Below are 7,386 nucleotides of genomic sequence, written 5' to 3' on the forward strand. Positions count from 1 at the left end.
CTTGTAAGAACAGAAGGCGTTGCTGCTAGATCAGGCTAGATCAGGCCCATCAAGTCCATCATTTGGTTCTCAAAGTGGCCAACCTAGATTCCCTGTAGCAGCACATGAAAACAACAGCACTCTCGCCTTCTGTGGTTTCCAGCAACTGGCTTTCAGAGGCAGGTTGCCTCTGACGGCAGAAGCAGAACACAGCCCTGTAAATAAATCAGAATGCACGCTCAATAAACAGAGGATGTTGTCAAAGGCCACCTCCAGAAAGTCAGCATTTTGTAGGAGGGGTTCAAAGAAGTGCAAAGAAGTTTGCAAAATTTATAGCGGATTAAAATGTGCTCTGTTACTCCGGGGCAACAAATCCTCTTGACATATCAACGGACGTTTTGCTGTTAGGAAAGTGACAGAGAAATGCATGGGGGGGGGGAAATGTGTGATATGCAAATTGGGAACACAGATGCATGAACACAGTGCAAGGAAAATCAGCATGAATGCTCCTTATTATATAACCTCCATGCAAACAAATCAGAACAAATGTCCAAAAAAGAGCAGGCAGAGTGTGAGCTCTGCTAAACTTGGGTCGAAGAATTCCTATTGGTATAAAAATGCGGGTGGCGCTGTGGTCTAAACCACTGAGCATCTTGGGCTTGCTGATCGGAAGGTTGGCGGTTCAAATCCCTGCGACGGAGTGAGCTCTCGTTGCTCTGTCCCAGCTCCTGCCAACCTAGCAGTTCAAAAGCCCACCAGTGCAAATAGATAAATAGGTACCATTGTGGTGGGAAGGTAAAAGGTGTTTCCGTGTGCTCTGGTTTTTGTTATGGTCCTCCGTGCATGGTTTAGTCCTGCTGGCCACATGACCCAGAAAGCTGTCTGTGGACAAATGCTGGCTCCCTCAACCTGAAAGCAAGATGAGCACCGCAACCCTACAGTCGCCTTTGACGGGACGTAACCGTCCAGGGGTCCTTTACCTTTTTAATAGAGGTCAATAGAACTGTAAACAAAAATATATGAATGGAATGTTTGCACAGACCCCATCCTGGGGTCTTTTACCTTTACCTTATTGCTATATAAAGCCCTGAATGGCTTTGGACCAGTTTACCTGCTGGATCGCCTTGCCCCATATATGCCCATTTGATCCCTTCAATCTGCAGAATGGGCATTGCCCTAGGTGCCACATTCCACATTTGTAATCAATCGATCATTTAGTGTGGTAGCACTAGGCATCTTCGCTGTGTCTTTTAGGCACCTGCTTAGAACATTTTTGTTTAGGCAGGCATGTAGATGTTGACGTGTTTTTGCCTTCTGTTGCTGTTAATTTTAATGATACTTTGCATGTTTCAAATGGTTTTAAGCTTTTTTAAAAAATTGATAATTGTAATATTCTTTGTAAACTGCTTGGGGTCTTCCTCCAACCAACTAGTACATATAAATTTTGTCGCACGAACACAGCTTTGTGCAAGCAAATCAGGATATACAGGTACGCTCAACAAACAGGTAGTCTGTGGGGAGGTCCAATGATGTACAACAGTGACCCAAAGTCATCAGTCACAGTGAGATTGGATGGCTGGTTAGGCAGGAACCACCAAGGTGTTTCTTTGGAAATGCCGGTTTTACCAGAGGAAGCCATATACTTTTTTTAAAAAAAGCTCCTTGCTGTTTTGGCCTGAAGGATGGGTAGGGTGTTATGTGAAGAGCGAAAGAAATCCTCCTCACTCGCTTCTTCTTCTTTTTTAAACAGATCTATTTAAAAACAAACAAATTAAGTGGAATGATTGTTGGCGAACAGGCTGACATTTGCTTTCATCTTCACCTGGTTCAGCTGGATTTTTTTTTTTTTTTTGAAAGCTAAATAAGTTTGAAGTGGAAAAAGCTCCACCCTTCGCATTCTACGCTGAGCATTATATGCTAGATCACCTACATGGGCTATTCCATCCCTCCTTTTTTGAGCTGTGTATAGATAGATAGATAGTGCTTTTTCGGGGGGGGGGGTGCAGGGGTACGCATACCCCTAAACATTTTGTGAATCTTTGTACTTTTGTCCATTTACTGTACTCACCATATTTTTCGCTCTATAAGCCACACCAGACCATAAGACACACCTAGTTTTTGGAGGAGGAAAACAAGAAAAAAAATATTCTGAATCCCAGAAGCCAGAACAGCAAGAGGAATTGCTGTGCAGTGAAAGCAGCAATCCCTCTTGCTGTTCTGGCTTCTGGGATAGCTGCGCAGCCTGCATTCGCTCCATAAGACGCACACACATTGCCTCTTACTTTTTAGGAGGGAAAAAGTGAGTCTTATAGAGCAAAAAATACGGTAGTTTCCCCCGATTTGAACTTAAAATGGTGATTTTCTTGAGTCAAAATGAGAGTACCCCTAAACATTTTTTTTAGAAAAAAGCTCTCTCTCTCTCTCTCTCTCTCTATTCTGCTTTACAATTTAGAATACTCATCTAAACATCCTTAAAGTATCACTGACTTCCCTCCTCTTTCCATGGTTCATTTTGCATATCATAAATCCCTGCATATTTTACATAAACTAAACCATTCAGTATTCCATTATTTCATCCACCAAAACTTATTTACACTGTTGGACTTATCTTAATGCTGCCAGCGTTTTTAAGTGTACACAATTTCCCCCCACATATTCAATAAACATTTTCCAATCTTCTCTAAACGTATGTTCTTCCTGTTCTCTTGTTCTATATGTTAAGTCTGCAAGCTGCACATATTCTGTCAACTTAAGTTGCATTCTTCTTTCGTTGGGACCTCGCTCGTTTTCCATTTTTGGGCTAACAAAACACGGGCTGTAGTAGTGGCATCCATAAATAACTTTTTTTTTGACACCTGGGAATTTCCATCTGAATTATCCCCAACAAAAAGGATTCTCTTTTTTTGGAAAAGTACTTTTAAACATTTTTTTTCCAATTCATTATGGATCATTTCCCATTTTACCCTTTTACAAGTCCACCACATATGAAAGAATGTTCCCAATGAGGTTGAGGGAACATGGAGCTGTATTTATCACCATAGGAAGCTGGCAAGGGAGCCAACCTGATGCCCTTCAGACACTGTTGCACTACAACTCCCATCACCCCTTGGCTTCTTAAAGAGACATCAACCTGGTCTCCCAGGTCCTAGTCCAGCCCCCTAACCACTATACCACGCTGCCTCCTCACAGGAGATAAAATGCACAAGACGTTTGCGAAAACGTGTTTCCTGCTTGGCAAGATGGCATTAAAAAATTGTGCGCGCTGCGAGAAATTCACACTCCGCTGCAGATGAATTTTCGCGAGGGCGTGAAAAATAATAATTAAAAATCCATTGCAAATTCATGCAGAGCTGCAGAGTGCCAGAGACTGCAGAATGTGAAAGAAATCGAGATTGGCAGAGATGCCCATCCTAAGCTTGCGATATGCAAGAGTTTGCGTTCTCCGGCGTTTGCTACCGTCGCAAAATTGTGGCTTTTCCGGTTCCAGAATGCGGTGGGTGGAGGCCCTCCTTCTCAAGACTGAAACCGCTTGGTGATCCTAGTCTTTTGCAAGGCGGTGTGAAAAATAGGACTGGAGCAGCTCTGGCAAGAGAGAAATCGCTATTGAGCAATGCCTAGGTTTGTGGGTGTAGCAGGAGGCTCCTCTAGGCTTGGAGCTTGCATATTTTCGGGAGGAATTCTCCTTCATCCCTGCCATGCCCAGCTTTGAAGCAAGGGGGGTGGGGAGGATTTGCAGAGTCGCCACCCTCCTACCTGGCCAGCCGCACCTTCCTTGCACCTGGAGGGGCTGGAGGTGCCCTCAAAAAAACCTGTTCCAGCACTTGCCAAGCCGGTTTGGGCATTGGGAAGAGCTTGGCTGAGGTGAGGCTGTGGGGGGGGGGGAGAGAAGAGAGATGGTTCTATGGCTCCCTTGCCCTAAATGATGATGAGTCAGGCCAGGTAACTTGCAGAGTGTCAGACCGACCTGTTCTGTGTCTTGTTTGCAAGCTGGCCAGGGAAGGCTCTGCTCCGAGCTGCTGGGGATTAACTTTGCTTAAGCTAACACCAGCCTGCATCCTGGAAGGTGTGGAGCTGTGGCTGTGTGGTCAGAGGAGGTGTCTTGGGTTTACAGGCTGGTAATGATCCGAGAGCCAACAAGCTGCAACAACACCGGTTGGTCAAAGCGCTTAGTGTCTTCCGAGTGAAAATTCAAAGTGGTCCCTGCATACATTTCTCCAATGAAAATAGGGACATCCCATTCCATAATGATAATTGTACTACAGTGGTACCTCGGGTTACATACGCTTCAGGTTACAGTCGCTTCAGGTTACAGACTCCGCTAACCCAGAAATAGTACTTCGGGTTAAGAACTTTGCTTCAGGAAGAGAACAGAAATTGTTCGGCGGTGGCACAGCGGCAGTGGGAGGCCCCATTATCTAAAGTGGTACCTCAGGTTAAGAACAGTTTCAGGTTAAGAACGGACCTCCAGAACAAATTAAGATCTTAATCCAAGGTACCGCTATATTTATACACCACACAACTTACTGGGTTGCCCCAAGCCACTCTGGGCAGCTTCCAAAATATATAAAAACATTAGAAAACATTAAACATTTTAAAAAAAACAACCCTTCCCTATACAGCAGGCATTTCCAAAGTCTGTTTTGGGGCCTAATCCAGCCCGCCGGATGGTTTAATCCAGCCCCTGCAGCAGTTTATATCCTGGGCTAAAATCCTAAAGAAACCACAACAACTTCAATTCTAAAAGCTGAAGAACTTCAGTCTTAAAAAAAGGTTAACAACTTCAGTCGGCCCTCTGGTCGGCCCTCGCGGCCCTTCACTTCATCAAATCTGGCCCTCTTTGAAAAAAGTTTGGACGCCACTGCTACACAGGATTGCCTGCAGATGGTTCAGAGGTCGGATAACTCTGCACCCTTTAACATTTCTCAAGTGAAAATAGGGACATCCTAAGGAAAAGCTCTGTCCCCCAGCTCCTGCCAACCTAGCAGTTTGAAAGCATTTCAAAAAGTGCAAGTAGATAAATAGGTACCACTCCAGCGGTACCTACTAACGGCGTTTCTGTGTGCTGCTCTGGTTTCACCAGAAGCGGCTTAGTCATGCTGGCCCCATGACCCGGAAAACTGTCTGTGGACAAACGGCAACTCCCTCGGCCTGTAAAGTGAGATGAGCACACAACCCCAGAGTCTTCCCTGACTGAGCTTAACTGTCAGGGATCCTTTACCTTTAAGGTTAATACTCATGGCATGACCAATGCCGTGGCTCAGAAGCTGTTGTTGAACTCCAGCTCCCATCATCTCTGACCATCAACCTTCCTGGCTGGGGCTGGTGGCAGCTGGAGTTCACCAACACTTTGAGGGCACGCAACCTCATGAATGAATGAATGCCTTGCCACTCCTACAGTGTCCCCACACCTTCTACACCACCCAAAATGTGTTTCCTCCTGCCATGTAGACAATAGGCGCATCGCACATGCTTTCCGTTCCCACCCCTCCTGTTTCAGCCACACCAAAACCTTCTCTTCCCCTTCTTTTCTTCTCTTCTCGGGCTAATCCTCCTGCCCCAGTCCAAACATGCCTCAGATGATCTCCTGGTTTAAGTGCCCATCGATCACGTTCCTTCTGTACGTGCTTCCGCTGCGCAAACGGAACGGGTGCCAGCACAGCGGAAGCCGGTTTGCCAAACTGGCTTCTCTGCACGAGCAGAGAGGGCTTGCCCGTTAGGAAAGTAGAGCGAGAAATCTGTTTCGGTTTGATTTCATAGAATCGTGGAATTGGAAGGGAATCCAAGGTTCGTCTAAGCAATGTAGGAAATCTCAACTAAAGCATCTCAACTGAAGATATAAGGTGACCCTCTAATTCACCGTTTAGAAAAGGTTATGAAAGCCATAACATAGTCACCCATTCTCTGAATATTGGGGGGATCCTGAGGGCCTGATAGCATGGCTTGGAGGGCCACACTTGGCCCCTGGACCTCTGGACTTGTGAGAAATATTCTCAGCACCTTGAGAGACGCCACTCCCTGAAAACAAAACCATCATCCACCTGGTCTGAGCGCTCCATGCCAAACTCCCGGAAACGTTGGTATTTGTTTTAGCCACCTGGCTTTGCTGTGCACTATCAAACTTTCACTTAGACATGTTCCAACAGCTTTCTCTTTCTCTCCCCACGCACCCTGAAGCTGGCAGAGCAGATGAGGAGCTCCCTCTTGCCACTTGCTGGGTTTGGACAAACATCGCTATCACCAACTGCCTCCCATGCAGACAGAGAGCCCTGTTGGATCAGACCAAAACAGCCAAATGGAGTTCTGTGCTTTGTGTCAGCTGCGTGGGGCAGGATGGCAAGCTTCCGAGTCCCACAGAAGGCCTTTGGGGTGGCCCAAATGCATGGGCATAGCCAAGGAGGGACAGGGAGGACAGCAGCTCCCCACAAATCAATGCAAATCTGAGGTTCTGCCCCCCTAACAAAAGCCTTTCTCTCCCCAACAAAAATCCTGGCTATGCCCATATCCAAACATGATTGCCATCGGGGTGCCAACTTGAATAATATATTGAGGAGGGCAGGTAAGCCCCACCCTGCATAATCAATCACACAGCGCGGTGCTTGCACACCATTTGAACGGCAATGCCCATCAACGACCCCCCTCAAAATTTTTATGGGGGGGAAACAAAGGGAACTTGTCTTCCTATGTCATATAGGGCACCCTGTTGTCATGGGGTAGTTTGTAGTGCAATTAAATGTAACAGTGTAAGAAGATCCTGGTGGATCGGGCCCATGGGCCACGATGTTCAGCATCTCTTTCCTCACAGTGGAAACCTCTAGGAAGCCCTCAGGGAGGACTGGAAGGCAGCAAGGATAACCATCCATACATCCCATGGAGCTGAATGTTGGAAGATCTAGGGCAGGGGAAAGGAAGAACTTGTTCACATAGTCTTGCTGTCACGGTCTGGTCTATGGGTGATCAAAGTCCCGGCTGAGGACGTCAGGACCGTGGGCAAGATGGCGGGGTGGGAGCAGGAACAAGAATCCAGAAGCCAGGGGTCCGAGGGTCAGGAAGCAGGGAGTCACAAAGTCAAGGGTCTGAGGGTCGAGAAGCAAGGAGTCACAAAGTCAAGGGTCGAGTCAAGAAGCCGAGGTCTGAGGATCAGGAAGCAAGAAGCCAAACGCAGCAAGGCAGGAAACATGTTGCTGTGGCAAAGAGCCGAAGGGAAATGCTGACCTTCTATCCCTCACCTGTGTGGCCGCACCTTGCATCTCCAGAACAAACTCAGGAAGGCCCCAGTCCTGTGAAGCCCTACTGGTCACAGGGCCTGGCTCCTGCGCACACTCCTGACACTTCCTGCGAGGAACCTATGGTCCTCAAGTTGTCACCAGACTACAAGCTCCATCAGTCCCAGCCAGCATGGTCAATGGC

General features: G+C 47.0%; 1 long non-coding RNA gene across 1 annotated transcript; it reads right to left on the reverse strand.

The window, feature by feature from the left end:
- Nucleotides 1-1,008: 1,008 nt before the first annotated feature.
- On the reverse strand, nt 1,009-6,110 carry LOC309329455. The gene is made up of 2 exons (XR_014151170.1): nt 6,018-6,110; nt 1,009-1,731 (listed from the first exon to the last, which is right to left on the reverse strand). It is a non-coding gene; the product is annotated as an uncharacterized lncRNA (long non-coding RNA).
- Nucleotides 6,111-7,386: the final 1,276 nt, after the last annotated feature.

Source organism: Podarcis erhardii (genome assembly GCF_964252035.2).
Source record: "Podarcis erhardii genome assembly, chromosome: 14".
NCBI classification, from domain to species: Eukaryota; Metazoa; Chordata; class Lepidosauria; order Squamata; family Lacertidae; genus Podarcis; species Podarcis erhardii.